The sequence below is a fragment of the Triturus cristatus genome, chromosome 4_2, assembly GCF_964204655.1.
Source record: "Triturus cristatus chromosome 4_2, aTriCri1.1, whole genome shotgun sequence".
Classification (NCBI taxonomy): Eukaryota; Metazoa; Chordata; class Amphibia; order Caudata; family Salamandridae; genus Triturus; species Triturus cristatus.
The window spans coordinates 762,387,158-762,404,381 of record NC_140586.1 but is presented as its reverse complement, the minus strand read 5'-3'; positions in this window follow the sequence as shown (position 1 = coordinate 762,404,381).

Sequence of the window (17,224 nt, the reverse complement as noted above, 5' to 3'; positions counted from 1 at the left end):
TATTTAGATGTGTTGTGCGAAATGCATTAAGAAATGTATCAGCCGTATCGCAATATAGAAGTGTTAGAGATGTGTAACCATAATGGGAACATATTTAGAAAAATGTGTAACGAGTAGTTTTCGTTTAATGCAATGTATTAGGCTAAAACGTGTAACCTGATTGAATTAACTCATGTATGTCGTTTATCCACGTATGTGAAAGTAAAAGTACTAATGTTAGAATGTAATTTAATGGTGTGTTTAACCTGGTAGAGGCCCGAATTCACATAGGTCGTTGAGAAGAAGGGCCTCGAATTTCTTATGTTAGCTGAGTGCGGTAGGCCGCAAGTGATTTATTCTAGTAGAGGTTTTGGGCTGCAGTAAATTGCAAAGTTAAAAGATGCAAAGTATTTCTCCATCCCATGATCTCACCGCAGGTGCAAGGACAGTTGGTTCGTTAGTAGAAAAGGTCTTTGTCTAAGAATTGAATTATGAGAGAAGCCAGACATGGGAGTACTTTGGAATGTGCCAATCGCAACTCCTAGCGCGGACGGTGTCTGGGACTCAAGGCCAAGCTGATGGACGATGGAAGATGGACAGCGCGGAATGGAAAAGTACAGAAAGAAGACCTGGTCGAGGAGGTGTGTCGAAGGGCGTGTTCTATGTTTTGGGGTTTCGTATTAGGGACAGCACCCCGAGGGTTGAGCAGAAGAGAGTAGCCCAGAGCAGAGAGAAGAGGTGGGCGAGGAGCTAGAAGGAATACTTTAGATCGAATCCTCACTAAGTGAAGACTTCTTTGGGAGTTTCACTTCTGACACCTTTTTCGATTTCTTGGGTCTTAAGGGAATGCTAAGTAGGGATGTCATCTAGCATAGAGTAGGGACAGAGATGCGTTGGTTTAATGATTCCTAATATCGACATTGGCTTGGTAGTTATCTACCTCATGCTTTTAGAGTTTGTGCTTTTGTTTGTATTTAGTCGTATGCGGATTCTTCGTAGAGTAGCATTTGTGTTAGTGCCTATTTACCTGTTGTGCCTTGTACTGAGGTGCTTGTATCTGCAGATGTTTTTGCTGATAATAAAATCCCGAGAGCAATAGAGATTGAGTTTCGAGTCCTTAATTATGTCAAATTGCGGAAGGTATTCACTGATAATTGTGTTTGCTCCCTCTACGCTATTGGGCAAGTAAAAAGGTTCACTCGACCAGAGTGGGTTCTTGGAGATAATTGGAAACAAGAAATTGGGCCCCAGCGCGCCTTTCACTCTTGCTGAGACATAGTGTTTATAAGGTATCAGTTTCTTGAAATTAAGTCAAAAGTTTTGACCCATTCAGCCTTCTGATGTTTTCTCTTTTGGGCCCATACAAGATGTTTGTGGTTCTTTTTAGCTATTGATCGCTCTTGCCGGGTAATGATTGTTCCTAGTCTTTTATTTGCCCATGTGGCTCCCCTTGTTTTAACTTTCGCATGAAGCTCAGAGTGTGATTCTTTGTGTTTGTACCAGCAATTTCCTAGTAGGGTGGAGCGCAAGTCAGAGACCTTGTTGGACCAGCCTCTGATGATATCCTGGTTTTTAGGTCCCGTGGCTAACGTTGCAGTGTGCAGCTCGAGACCTCATGTATGGTGCTTTGGAAGCTGACTACACGCTCAGGCTTTCGGCGGCTGTTGCGTGTTTTTTTATAAAAAGGCAGCAGGCAATTGGGCAAAGGCGGGCGCATGTTCCGCCTTTGCTGCGCCCATTCCCGTTGGTGTCTAGCACGCGCAGCAGCGCGGCACAGACAACAGGCTCTCTCGCCCCCGCTCCTCTGTGGTGCGTGCGCACCACTGTTTTTTTTTTTTTTAGTCTGCCGTCTTTGCCTCTGGCAGGTCACTGGAGCCGTGCGTGTGTGGGCTGGTTTAAAGCATGACGTTGGGAGTGATATTATACCTGTGATTTACAATAATCCCTGTCTCCTGGCTGTGCTGTGTTCGGACCCGACTGTGGAGGAGTTATCCATCCCACTCTATTAGCTCCGGAGTTGACTGCTCAGATCTATGTGGGCCATATTGACAGTGCAATGCAATTAACTCTAGGCTGACTCGATTGTAGTGTTGAAGGAAACCATGCATCACCAAAGGACAGGAACACAGAAATCATATTATTTACTTTCGGGGGGCGGGGGTTTGAGTCCTGGTGACGTCGAGGCCAATGGTCGTCCCAGATTTAGAACAACCCGAATCACTGGTGACCGAAAGCCACTCTCATATGGGAGTGATTTCCTAGTCACGTTTCCACTCTCAGCCAGTGGAAAGGCACCCACTCCCAGTGCTGGGTGTGGAATTACAGAATAACATTCGCTGGCGAGATGGTTGAGTGAGTTAAACACTCACAGCTGACACCTGCCAAGATATGTAGGTCAAACATTCAGATCCAGGAAGACCAGGTTATGCAGTCGATAGGCTCCTATATTATAGCTCTACACTTCCACTGTCGTGCGCAGTGAGGGCGCACAGTGACTCTAAGTAAATACCAGGAGAGATAAGGGTATTAAGCGATATATAAAATACAATCCAATGAGATGCTGCATGACGTCAGAGCTGTATTACTCGGCACCACTGCTATATTCTCGTGAGAGCACAGATTGCAGGGGGGGAGGGGGTCTTAAACAGTGAATGCATGGGTGGGGGCTCACCTTTCATGCAGTCCTCGTGCTCCTCGCGGGGGTGGGCCCAGGCCCCCTCTTGCTGGGTCTGTTTTGGGGTGATGGGCAGCCGTCGGCACCCTAGCTCTAAATCTGGGCTTAGGGCCACATCCACGTCCTCACCACTTGCAGTTGCGGCCTTCCACCCTAAGGCCCTCCCCCTCCACTTCCCTCCCAACGCCATGGCAGACATGGATGACGGAGACGAGCCGGGTCCTACTCCCTCCCACGCCACGTCCTTCAGTTCCAGAGCTGGCACCACCGACAAGATGTTCTCGCTGAAGAAATGGAACACGGTGGCTATGTGGAGCTGGGATGTGTAGTGCGACACCTGCGCCATCTGCCGGGTACAGGTCATGGGTAAGAGCTCTACTCGAGACCGGTGCTTCGCAGAGGCCTGCTGGCTTGCTTTCTGCTTGCTTAGCCATCTGGAGTGTCCAGTAGGTCTTCACTCAAATTGGCACTCATAAACATATAATCAATTGTGGTCGAATTATTGAAAGAATGGGGCAGTGTAATGAACAGTTGGCTTTTCATAGCTGTACTCTGAGCAGACTCAAATTTATGGGTGTGAAGAACAGTGTTAAATCTCTGGCTCACTTGATAGGGTGTCCTTGTGCATATTGAAGTCGCCCATTAAAATTATATTTGATGACATATGCTCGCAGATGAATTCCTCCAAGAAGGCATTCATATTTTCTCTTTTTCCCATTGTCCTTCTACAATGAAGTTAAAGTGTGCATTTATTATTAAGATTGGCAAAATACTTCCATTAGCCTCCGACAATACCAGTTTGCAGCATTTCTGATGTAACTTTTATTTCAGTGGTAGCGAGCTTTGCTAAGTGTTTTACGTATATCGATATGCCACCAGGTGGCTTTCCAAACAGGTGAAACCTTTTTGTGGGCTCATGAATCTCCACAAAGCCTGGTATGAGTGCAGGTGTAATTGACCAGGTCTATAAACTACAACAAAAACTTCCTACACTTATTTATTTAAGAATTAGGCAGTATGTCCATGTAATAATATAGACCCGGTCTCCTGGAGGCAGACGTCTGCTTCATTGAATAGAGTGGGGGTGCCCTAACTCTGAAGGATCTTTGAAATTCCTGCTACATTTCATGACAATATTTTCATTGTTGCAGCCTGGTGGTTTGTGCTTCCACGGCCTTCTGGGTATTGCTAAGAATATCTAGTTTTTTTTCTGTGCAAGGCTTGCGAAAGTCCAGCTCCAGTCATTTGGTCAGTCTCTTGCGGTTCCCGGCAGCGTGATTATCCTTTGGTCTCTTGCATGTGCCTCGGGTCGGTACTGAATAATACAATTCCTAAAACTGGAATTAGGCTGTCGGCATGGTGTGCCCAATAAAATGTCTATTTTTGTGGGCTGTAACTGGCAAACATCAGCCAATTATTTTTAGCATGTGTGGATATTTTTGATCATCTTTGGCCTGAACTACAATTCCCCAGTTCGCCAACTGCTCTTTTTCCAATAACACTCTTTTTGATATGCATGTGTTTTTCCAATTATTATTGCGAATTCTCTCGATTTCCCTTGACTGTGGAGTCGAATTGGATGCTTAGTAGGAGTTTAAGTGTATTGGATCAATTGAGAACATCTATTTTGCCACGGGATTCGTATTGTGAGTATACACTTTTGTCGGAGGCTGGCTTAGTATATGGTGAACACTTATTTAAGTGAAGCACCTTGCACTAATTCAGACAACCCTGCTGGTGATTTTAGTGGTCCTAGACAACCAAAAAGAAAGGTCTCTAAGTGGTAGCTGTGGACAGCAGCCTTCAGTCTTAGTCCAGGAGTGTAAACAGCTTGTTTTACCAGATCAAATCATGTAGTGTGGGTTAAACAAAAAAGAACTAGATAGTGTAGTTATAAAAATATTTCTATTTATTACACACAACATTCACTAACACATTGGTATATCTCCTACCTAGAGATATCAACACAAATACACACAATACTTCAGTTGTAAACAGGTAAGCAATCACAGTACAGTGGTCTCCAGGGGGAGACCAAACCATATGCTAATAAAGTGGAATGCGAACTGCGACCGAAATCGGGACTTGGACCAGGAGATTCAGAAGAGCTGGGGACACAAGAGACTACCCAAGGTAAGTATCCAGGAACCCCTCGGAGGCTGTGTGCATTGTGGAAACACAGCCGCGTACTCAATAGAAGTCAACAGGAAAGTTCCGGTTGCAGTTTAGAGGAAGAAGGACCCTTTCCAGTGGACCCTGAAGAAACCCTGTGAAAGACAGAAGGCTGGAAAGTCACCCCACCCGGGGATAACCCAGGAAACAGGATACCTACACCAGGTAAGCAGGGTGCATAGGTGCAAAGTGACGTCAGAAACCGCCGTAGACCACCATGGAGTACTTCAGTAAAGATGCTGCTGGTGAAGACTGTGCAAGACTCCGGTGGAATGCAAGGGTGGATTCTTGAAGTGAAGAACCTGCAAGCAGAGGGGACAGAGTCTATGCCACTCGGAGGTGACCAGGAGGCATGAAAAAGCAATTCCCACTGATGACGGATGATGAAGGGAGTATTTATGGTGACCTTGTTGTAGCTGTGAGGACCAGGCAACGCTGAGGAAGACCAGGAGCTGTGCACAAGCTGTCCCGCATCAGAAGTTGAGAACCAGGGGCTCTGTGTCCGGCGGGAGCAGCAACAGCCGTGGAAAATGATGAAGGAGCAACGTGGGACCAGCAAGTTCCAAGGGACTCACCAGGTGCAGGAGAGTCAGAACAAGCAACGAGAAATTAGGGGAGCTCACTGAAGCAAGGGAAGACCCTCGAGCGGACCCACAGGCCAGGAGTCACAAGGGGATCTTGAGCAGCTCACTAACGATGAAGGACTACGATGCAGAGGATGCGGTGAGGATGAAGATCTTGGCATGAAGAGATTCTGGAGGCTCTAGCTTCTTGTAGCCCGAAGGTCTCTGGAGTGCAGAGCCAACAACCTTTGGCAACAGCAAGTTGACTGGGTGCACAAGGATTCAGTCCCTGCGGTTCCAATGAGGGATACTGGCCTTCCAGTTGCAGAGAGGACAGGTCAGGCCTCAAAGGAGTTGCAGAACCACCACCTGTGTTGCTGAGGCTTTCGAAGACCGTAGGACCTCAGGAGCAGCAGACCGGTGAGCTTTGTTGCGAGCCCTGCAGATGCAGGTGAATGACTCCTTCACTCCGAGGGAGATTACTTTGGGTATCCTTGATGCCCACAGGTCTGTTGAAGATCCTAGAAAAAGCACAGATGACAAAGTAGACTTGCACAACAGCGAGACCAGGAGCAGCAGGAGTCTTTCTTGATGCAGTCTCGGTTCCAGGCGAAGTCCAGGTGTCCAGACAGTCGAAGAGTGACGTGGTTTCAGGCTTGAGTCTTATCCCACGACGAATCTTAAGAACCATCCACAGGTAAGCCCTTAAGTACCACAGGGCAGTGGTTCCCAAACTTTTTACTCCTGAGGACGCCCATTGAGTCACCACTGGAAGCTGGGGACCACCAAGCAATTTGTAGGATTTAAATTTCAAACATTAAAATAGTAATTCAAAAAAAATAAACACATGTGTGCACACAAAACAAATACTCGAATTACTGAAGATTTTAGGGGCATATTTACAAGTCCCTATTGCCATGGGAAAATACATTTTTGCGATGTTCATATGGCAATAGGTGCTTCGTCTTATTTAAAAGGCAGCGTTAAGCCACTTAATGTAAATAAGGCCCCCTTTCACGCAATGCTTAGCTTGAAAGGGGTGGATAGCGGGAGCTGCAGTGTGTGTTACACCCCAAACACCCATCAATTTTGATGCTGCCCTCTATTCACATGGGCAGCGTAAACCAGAAACATGGCGAAACGAGGAGAATGCGTTATTTCTCCTCAATTTTGCTTTTTCCATTGAAAAAGCAAAACGCCTTAGATTGTTTATGTTCAGTAAGGTGACCCTTCATGCACATAAACAATCTTTAAAAAAAAAGACATTTTGTAACTTCCATGTGTGCTGCATTAGGCAGCACACGTAGAAGTGACAAAACAGCATTTGAAAATTGTTCATGTGCAGGAAGAGGGAACTTCCTGCACATAAACAATATTTTCCTGCACGCAGACACGCTTGCACTATGGTGCAAGGGTGCCTGCACTGGCACTACACTGCTAAGTGTAACGCCAGTGCAGGGGGAAACGCGGGGCTGCACCATATTTTTGTAAATATGGTGCAGCTCTGCGTTTCTGAATTGGTGGAGCGTGTTGTTAAGCCATGGAGGCTAACAACATGCCCCACCAATTCTGTTGTAAATATCCCCCTTAGTATTTTATATTGAAATAATTTGCAAAAAAACAAAGAACTTTAATAGGAAGGTTGGTGCTGCATCTCTGTGATTATCTTTTGAATGGTTGGTTTTATTTCTCAGTATGAGGCTTCTGCTCCTGCCAGGGCCAGACTGGAAACCCAAAGCAGCCCTGGCAAATGTTCTCAGACCAGTCCCTATACAATGCACACCAATTGCAGTGAGTGAGCCTGACCACTACAAAGGGGGCTTTGGGAGGGTCTCCCCGCCCCAAAAAAATAATTGGATTCAGAACACAACACAGTGGTTAGCATTGACTTTAACAATGAAAATCTATTTCCACCCAAATAAGCTTTTTTAGCAGCATCCGGATAATGATAGACTGGGAAAAGATATAAGTTACTAACTTGTACCATGCAGTTTGCAAGCAGCTCTTTGTTGATAGTTTATAGGTCACTGTGCTAGATTATGATTGTCTCTTATGAGCTGTAGTGTAACAAAATAATCTCTGACAAAAGCAGTAACCCACTGATCTATGCACATAAAATACTGTTTTAAAAAAATGCATGGTACACGTTCTTTGCAGTAAGCATATTAATCATCTGTGCTACATTAGATAAGTCAAAGCTGCCACTGGACAAAACTCTCATCTCTCTCCAGCATGTACATTAATCACTGGCATTTTCTTGACACTTTTATTGTTGCTCAAAAACTGCTAATTTTACAAGGAACTTTGCAGTGCTTTTAGAACTGCTGCCTGGGGACCCCCTGGGAATGTGTTACGGACCCCTGGGGGTCCGCGGACCACAGTTTGGGAAACACTGCCATAGGGAATGGGGTTGGAATGACTCAGGGGACCCTCCCAGAGGACAGGATGGACAGAGGGTAGGATATGCCTGTGTCCTTTATTTAATTTTGTGCCAGAGCAGGTGCCAAGGGTTCCCTGAACAGGTTCCAACTGGAGCATGCAAATAGGACACAAATGTGCCCTTCAAAGCCATCTGGTGGCGCTGGCAAGCACCCCACCCCATCCCAAAACACAAAGTCCTGTCTGGGGAGGTGGTCACATCCCCCTGTGACAAGAAACCTATTGTTCTACCTTCCCTTGCTTGAGCTTGGCTCAGCAGCAGGAGGGCATAATCATGTCCGTGGTCGGCAGCAGCACTAGCTAGCTGTCAGACCCTGAAAGGATGTAACCGGGAGTGCAGGGGGTACCTCAAGGGAGCCCCAATTACATGGGATCATACATCCAACACTGGAATCGGTGTTGGGGTATGATTCCAACATGTTTGATACCAAACATGAACGCATTTGGTGCAGCCACTATATAGTTAGACATCACGTTAGCCAGTAGCCAGTTGTGGAGGTACTAAAGTACTTACCATGTCAAATTTAGGTAGGAAACACAGTGGCTGGGGTACTAATTAGCCCTGCCAGACTAGTCAAAAAACATACTGACACCAGCAAAAAGTGGGGGTAACCAAAAAAGCAGATCCTACTTTCCTACAATTGTCTTTTGTGGTTCCCCCTTTTTTTTATGGACTGGGGCTTTCTGTGTCATGAGCTCGAAGCTATATATCTGTTTTTGTGAGCTGGAGGCTGTCCACTGATGCCTTATACATGGCCTGCTTAGTGGCGTCCGATGCCATTGTACTTACAATTGGAAAACTAGTCCCAGTGCAGGGGCCTTCTAGGTTCCTTTGACTTGTTGGTTCCTCGGGGTCCTCACATATTGCCTGCATAGCCCTCTTGGGGACATCGAGTGACCCTCCAGTTGTAATTGGCCTACTTATCTCTGCGGGTACGCCCACTTTTCCCCTTACAGTTTATTGAAACACAGTTTTCTCTGGGTTGTTGCTTCCCGAATTGTGCCTTTGTGATCGTGTTTCAGATGTCCTCCGGCACATCATGCCCTCCGGCATACTAATGGTGTCTGATGTCACTATGTTTATAGTTTGGAAACTTGTCCCAGTGTGAGGGCATTCTTGCTTCACTTGGCTCATTAGTTCCTCTCGGTTCTTGCATATTGCATACGTGATACTCCTGGGGGTCTCTGAAGTTCCTTCACTCTTTATTGGATTGCTACTCTCTCTAATTTGTTGTTGCACTGCTTGTAGGTCTGTGATCATATTTGAGGTGGAAGGGCGATTCGCTCGCAAGCTTTTTGGACTTTATTTTGAGCCCGGTTGGATTGAAAGATTGGATAGAGAGTCTTAGTGGAGCTGTTGGTATTTGTTGGTGGACTTTACGCTGTCGGTGGATCATGCCGGGCATTTACTGTGTCTTTTCTCTCATGTTGATTCTTCTGCATTTTGTATGTTTTTTGGCTCTCCGTGAATGCAGCATGGAATTCTGATTCCTTTCCCATTCTTCATTATCAGGCCATGTCTCTAACTACGCTGTGAAGCGGCTGATCAGTAGTGTTTTCAGAGGTGAGATCTCCTATACTGGAGTCAAAGCATCAAACATTGGTACCTTAGAGGATAAAGTCAAACTTAGAGTTTCTGTAGTTCTTCAGATCACTGTGGAAAAGGAGGATACTTCCTTTGTTTGGGCCCCAGAGAAGTATCTAGGCCACTAGCATTTTGTAAGTCATGGTACAAACCTGCATCACAGTATGAAGGAGAAAGCAGATTGTTGACCTCCTAATCATCATCTTTTGAATGCCTAGAAAGCGTAGCAACCATGGTAATGGCATTAAAGTCCCAAATCACTGTTCTTTAAGGCAAGTTCTGATCTTTTTCCTAACCTGAATAATTGCAGCCAACTTCGAGAGTGGCCAGCAATGACCCCAAACGTGGAGCTGAAACTTGCTATTCAATGGCAGGGAAAGGCGCTATGGTCTGCAACTTTTATTTAGGTACTGAGACTAAGGAGGCGAGAAGTCAGGAGGCATTGGAGCCAGTGCCACCAGTTTTTCCAGACTGAAGGAGATGGTTCACCTTGCAGAGTAGCCTTGAGGGTGCCTGAGCAGTCCAACATCTGAGGGAAGGCCTAACCTGTGTGCAGTAGAAAGCAGGAGTCAAATTCCAGTAGCATTATCTGCAGCTTTGGAAGCAGCTCTGAGTGTGAAAAAGAGCACAGTACTAGAGACCAGTGCTGTTACTCCAGATGGCCTAGGGAACTGAATAGTTTCCTCATTATAGACGAGTATTTTCACTTTCTGTGGCACTTTTTTTAGGTTAGGCATTAGCCAAGACCTTTAGATTTTAGCAAAGTATATATATAACATACTTATAGGGGCTTTCAGCTAGGCTTATGCATCCATTGGCTTATTGTGTTATTCCACTTTTTTTCCTTTAACTACAGCATACAGCATTAAGCAAGGGGTCAGTTCACTTCAGCAATTGGCTAACTTCATTGCCACAGCATTCTGGTCTTTCACAATAAGAACATATGCATGTAAAGTAGTGTTCTTTAGTGCCTTGGACCTACTATGGCAATGTGTGCTTTTTGAGACCTAAACATTTGGCTTTTAGTCAATTTTATTTTCATGTCAGCGAAGGCCCAGCAGCTGCCCAACAAGAAAAGTTTTACAAAAACCATGACAAAACAGAGCAAGCCTTGTTATAGCCAAAAGACTGGAAGCCAACACTGGACCTACTGGCTTTGCCAATGCTTCTTGTGTTTCTTGTTAGAAGACCGCCTGGAAAATCGTTCCGTATCAGAAGGCTTCCCTGTCTGATAGCGAGTGTGCTTTGGCACGTCGCTCCCAGCCTTGGATAAGAATACCGTGACCTCAAACTCCCTGATGACCTTTGGGTGCAACAGGGAACATGTACCACAGGAAGCGGAGGTCATGGTCCCCATCCAAGATTCCACCTGCAAATGTACTGATAATGCAATACATGCATCCTTTTGTGGTACTTAGGACAGGGTTTGAATCCTGAAACCTTGGCAGGAAACATTTGACTTGACTGCTGTCAAAATGGGAGAAATGTCAATGATGAAGCACTGAGAGAGCCAGAACGCGTCCATGAGGGGCAGAGCATCAGGAAGTGATGTCAGCATTCGGAATGGTGCCTGTTGTACACCAAGGATGTCCTGGCTGGAACCACATGGGGCCACCTCGAGGCGAAGGAAAGCTACTCCTGGGGGGAAGCACTTTTCTCGATCAGCCTGAAGTCTAGAGAATATTCTAAAGCTGAGGAATCTGTAGGAAGATGTGTACATCAAGGGAGGTTTACACATTTACCAAATCATGATTGGGAAGTGGATTTCCAGGGACGGTTTTGTGGCCTCAGGACTGTGCCAAATAAGAACTATGTTTGCATGCAGGGCTCTGAAGTTTGTTTTAAACATAGCCGCTATGTGTCATAGATATTATTTACCTTCAAAACCAATGTTCTTTAATTCATTGCAGCACAGTATATCAATTCAAAATCTTTCTGTGATTCCATTCGTTCAAATTGCAGCAAAACTGTATATTCTGTGGGTTAAATAAGTTCAGTTCAATCACTGCCCATTCCTACTGCCTTCTGGCCCGACAGGCCCCGATTTTATTTATAGGGAAACTGGATTTTAATAGTTTTATTAAGAGGGGAACTGAAAGTACATCTAGCTATCTGCCCATAATCCACGGGAAAGCTGTGTAAATAAAAATAAAAGTAGGCAAGCTGCTGCTTTTTTAAAACAAGCATTGGCATAGCCAATAGGTCTCGCCTTTGGGGCCTTATAAGTATTTAGTTATGCAGCACAATATACTTGGTGCAACAACATCAACTGTTGCATGGCTAAACACTTATAAGGTCCCAAAGGCGAGACCTATTGGTTATGCCAATGCTTGTTTTGTAGGCAGGGGGAGATTAAGTGATTTGCCCAGAATCACAGGATGTTGCGCTGACGCCGAGACTCCAACCCGGTTCCCCAAAGCCAAAGTAGGCAGCTCTGGCTGTACTGCCACATCTTTCTTTATAGTTGAGGTCATAGGTGTGAAACTAGATTTCAACAGTCATCTCTGGCAGAAGTGACCCACAAAGAAACTCGAAAAGTATTGCCAACTTCGGTTCCTAGATATTCACTCCCAGTACTAAGGCCAATACAAGAATTCAGCAGTGGAGTGACAAATTATGAGGCATTAGGTGCCAAATCTGCTGTGTTAATATTTCAGCATTTACAAACAATGTTTTATACTTTTCAGCCTAATGGTCACCTTTTTAAATGCCCGATCACAGTAATAAATCGCTTTAAAATTACAGGTTAATGTTTGCGATGTGCTTGGTGCTGCCCTCCATGTGCAGAAATGTGAACAACTTTTGATCCACTCGACCGTGAAACTTTTTTTTTGTTAAAGTCTGTAGGTCACAAAGCAGAGATTCATATGAATGTGAAAAGCGCCGCCATCTTAGTTCCTCCCTGAGGCTATCTATAGCATTAGTCAACACCAGAAACCTTGGTCATGCGGTGAATGTGGTTTTAAAGACAAGCATCTGCGGAGAGTGAAAGTTGCTTCGGTAACTGAAATGAGCGGGCCCCTCCAGGGCCAGGGGCGGCTCACCCTTTTGGGCACTAGGGCTCCGCCCTACTTATATTCTACCCATGTTTATTATACTAATAGGTAATATCTTAATAAAACTGGAGCATCAGAAGCTGGGACGGGACATTGGCTGGAAGCGGAGAGAAGTAAAATACAGTGAATATCGTGTTCAAACTGGCGGGTGGGAGAGCCCGTGAATGCGAGCATTTGTGTATGAGAGAATGAACAAGCAGTAAGTGAAAATGAGGGAGACTGAGTGTTAGTGAGTTAGAGTGAATGAAATAGTGGCTGCAAGTGTGAGAAGGCGTTAGAATGATTGAGAGGCAGTGTTGCGCAGTGCAAGCTGGTGTGGCTGAGATGGAGTGCGTGACAGTCAACGGAATGGAGTGAGAATGAGGGCGTCAGTGAGTAAGAATAAATGAGAACTAGTGAGTTTAACAAAGAATGCAAGTCACCGTGTGAGAAAGTATAGGGGAGCCAGACTAGGTAAATGTAAGTGAGTGCGAATAAATGAGTGAGTCAGAGTGAATCAGATTGAGACGGTGAGCATGAGAGGGAGTGGAAGCGAGTGAAAGCGAGTGAGAAAGTATGACTGAGTCAGCGTGTCAATAAGTGAGTGCACAAAAAAGTGAAAGTGAATCACAATGAATACAAGAGTTCAAGTTAATGAGTGAATTCACATAAGGGAGCGAGAAAGTCGTAATCCTTGCAGGTCGGTCACTGGACCCGGAACACAGTCACACTAGGGGTAGTAAGTACTTGGCAAAGAGGCATCTGTGGAAAATGCTTGTGTTGACATACTGGGGCAAGTTCTTTGTATGGGGCACCCGTGGCATAATGCTGGTACACTGGATGTAAGTCGTGGCATAAGGGAAGACAACCATGAGTAACTGGGGCCCTTCAAGACTAGGGATATTTTGTAACACAAGGGTTACCTATGGTGTCGATATTACGCCGGGGGAGTCCGGAGGCGCCCTAGGGCAGAGCCATGGTCACTGGGAGCACCCGGAAGGGAACACAGACCCTGAACAAAGTGCCCCGCCTGAACACGATAGAGGAAGGGAGGGAGTAACACAGAGGAGGGGAGTGATGGGGAGCCACACGAAAGGGAATTGGAGGTTAGATGACAGAGCCGACCAGCCGTACCCTATACCGTACAAGTGCACAACTGGGGTGACATGGCACACACGGATCTAAAAACTGTCGTAATAGGTGTCGTAACTGCACAAAATGTATTGACAGCCCAGAGGCCAGGTTCAGACTGTCCCAGTCCGAATGAAGTTGGGAATCTTTGATAGGCACGGCAGAGACACCAAACTAATAAACCTCATGGGAAGCACTATGATTGGAGAATGTATATTACATGAATGCCCGATATGTACTCAACAACTGATGTCAAATGTTTGCATGACAGCCTTACACCCACTGCAACTTTTAAAGATGGGGCAGACAACGTGGTCTAAGTTGGAACCTGTTTGAATGAATGAATGCAAATAAAATATATTTGAAAAAAGGCATCGTCCTTGGTCTAAGGGGCACGTGTGACAAAATATGGCCCAGGCACAATGAAGGCAGTTTAAAAAAAAAAAAAATTGCATCAAAAAAACATCAAAGGTCAGGCACCCACTGCACTTATTGAAAAAAATTGAGTTAACTTCACACAGTCTTGGCAGAAAAGATTTTTATGGCGAGTGCCCTTTCGCAGATTACGGCTGTTTGGTAAATGTATGCGAAAACTGTTTTAAAGTGCACTATGCAACCCCACATTTAAAAAAGCGTGCGCGCCTCGGGCTAAAAGTAAAAAAAAAAAAAGTTTTGAGGAGGATTCGATGAGGCAGCAGGGGGAGGGGAGAGAGGATGGGACCTGCGCCTGTTTCCCTTGCAGGAGCGAGCAGGAACCATCTGTCAATTACGAACAGATGGTTTGAAAGCTCTCTCCCGCAAGGGAATTGCCAAACGTGCACACGTTGCCATTGAAAGCAATGCAACGCGTGCACGTTTTTGGGGAAAAAAGCGTATCGATTCTAAGAGGTCCCCCCTTAGCAGCGCATGCGCGCTGCGTAGGCGAGACCTAAAAACTTAAACAAGACAGTATCGTTCATATATTTAATCTCTTCTGAATGATACCTGAAAGATTATCGCTTCTAGGATTACAAAATGTTCTGAGGATTTCAAAGGAAATTGTATTTTCCAGCTATTACCCCTCAAATGGAAGGTATACAAAACACATTTTGTTTATATGTCCTCTCTGGAGAAAGAAATTATGTCTCAGGACATTTCTAAAGCTTTAAGCCCCTTGCCTAGAGGATTTCCTGGTCAATTTTATAACAAAGGTGAACAGTATTTAGGTATCTCACAACAGCTCCGTAGATTAGATAGGCACCTAGCTATTCTACGGAGCTGCCACTTGACTGTGGCCTCCACTTCCTGCTTGGTCCTGACTGATCCAGTGACACTGCAGCTTTTGCTGGGGGCTTCTCAAACGGTTTTCCCACTCACAACTCTTCCCACCAACAGAAGCCCCATAGATCCCCAGGACCTACTTAATGCAGGCCGCAGCGTGCAGTGAATGCATGCCAAAGGCATGCCCATCTGCACTCGTCAGCACCTGGCCCGCACTCAGTGCCATGACCCCTGGCACACCCACCCCCAAAAGATACACCATCGCTGTGCTCCGAAGATGCACCATTGCCGAGCTCCTATACCCTTGACCCCGCAACAAACACTGCCACCACACCGACCCATGCTCCACAGTAGGATCTTTCACCTGCACACACTGCAACTTGTCCTGCCACTGCACACACACCAGCCCCATCCCTAATATAACAGACACCACCTCAACAAAAAACAAAAAAACTCGCCTGCGCCCTTCTCAACACACGCTCAATAGGATTCCACTGAATTATGGCACCTCATCGCCAACCTTGCACCTGACATTTTCTCCCTCACTGAGACCTGGCTCAAACCCACACCTGCCCCAGACATTGCCACAGCGATCCCCAACGGATATAAAATTACTCACCAGGACCACACCAACAAGCTGGGAGGAGGAACACCCATCATCCACAGAGACCAAGAGTGTACCTCCATCACCACCAATATCACCACCCCCATGGAATATTTCAACTTCAAGCTCCACACAGACGCAAGAACACCAACAGAGGCACCCTTGAATACCTACCCCCAGGCTTGCGCTCCAGCTTCTGCAACACAATTGCAGACTTCCCTAGCCTTAGACTTCATCTTCCTCCACAACCTAAATTTCGAATAAGACGACTCCAATGACAAAAATACCGCACATCTCCTCAACAGTATAAGCAGCCTAGGATTGACCCAGATCGTCCACGACCCCATACACACCGCAGTGCATATGCTGGATCCAATGTTCCCCTCTAGCAACCTCGTCAAATACAGCCATGTCACAAAGCTCACATGGACTGATCACTCCATCGTCCACTTCAGCATCTCCATCCCACACACCATCACCCCCTAGATGAACGATGCCCCCCACCAGAGTTGGAGCACAATTTCAGTGACCAGATGTGTGAACGCCCTTAACACCTCGAACCCTGCTACCGCAACCAACCTTGAACATCCCAATGCCTGGATCACCAATTGCGCAGACAGCATTGTCTCCATCAAGAGAAACATCCAGAGAAAATTCTTCAAAAAGGCCAGCTGGTACACCCAAGAACTCCGAACAGAGTAACGAGACAGCAAACAGTTGGAGAGTAGATGGCACACCAGCAAGGACACCTTCGACAGGGCAGCCTTCAAGACCTCCCTAGACCTCTACCACTGCCTGCTGAGGGCAACAAAGAAGGCAGCCCTTGCTGCACAAATCGAAACCAGCACCAACAACACTAAGGAACTTGTCAACATCGTTACTGAATTCTCAAACCTGTCTACAGGCGAAAACAACATCACACCCTCACAGGAGCTGTGCGACAACATTGCCCACTTCCTCCATGACCAGGACGCAACCATATACAGAAACTTCAAACCCCAATCCACACCTATGGACTTCCTCAACAGATATGCCACCACCGTAACCGACACAAACAACACATTGACCACCTGGAACATCCTCTACAATCAGGACACCTCTCCCACCATGATATCCATCCACTCGGGAGCTCCTGCAGACTCATGCTCACACCACATCTTCAACCTCAGAAACCAAAGGATCGGGCAGGAACTCACCACCCTACTAAACACCTCTATCACTACTGCAACATTTCCTGATGCCTGTAAACACGCTGTTGTCAGACCACAACTCAATAAACTCTCCACCGACTCCAACGAACCCAAAACCTACCGGCCAATGTTCCTGCTCCCATTCCCAGTGAAGGTACTGGAAAAGATCATCAACAATCAACTCATGACACAACTGGAGCAGAACCAGCTATTCAACGCCCCCCAATATGGCTTTCGCAGCAATAAAAGCACCAAAACCACACTGATCCTAATGCTGACGACATGCGATCCCTCCTAGACCAAGGAGAAACAGAAGCTGTGATCCTCCTCAACCTCTCGGCAGCCTTTAACACTGTATACCACCACACACTGATCGAAAGACTCCACCACATCCAAGGGGCAAACTAAGATGGATCACCTCCTTCCTCATCAGAAGAACCCAGAGGATCCACCTCCAACCTTTCACATCTGAGCCAAAGAAGATCACCTGCAGTGTCCCCCAGGGCTCATCCCTCAGCGCCAAGCTCTTCAATGCACATATGACCCCTCTGGCCAACATAGTCAGATCCCACGGTCTTTACATAATTTCCTA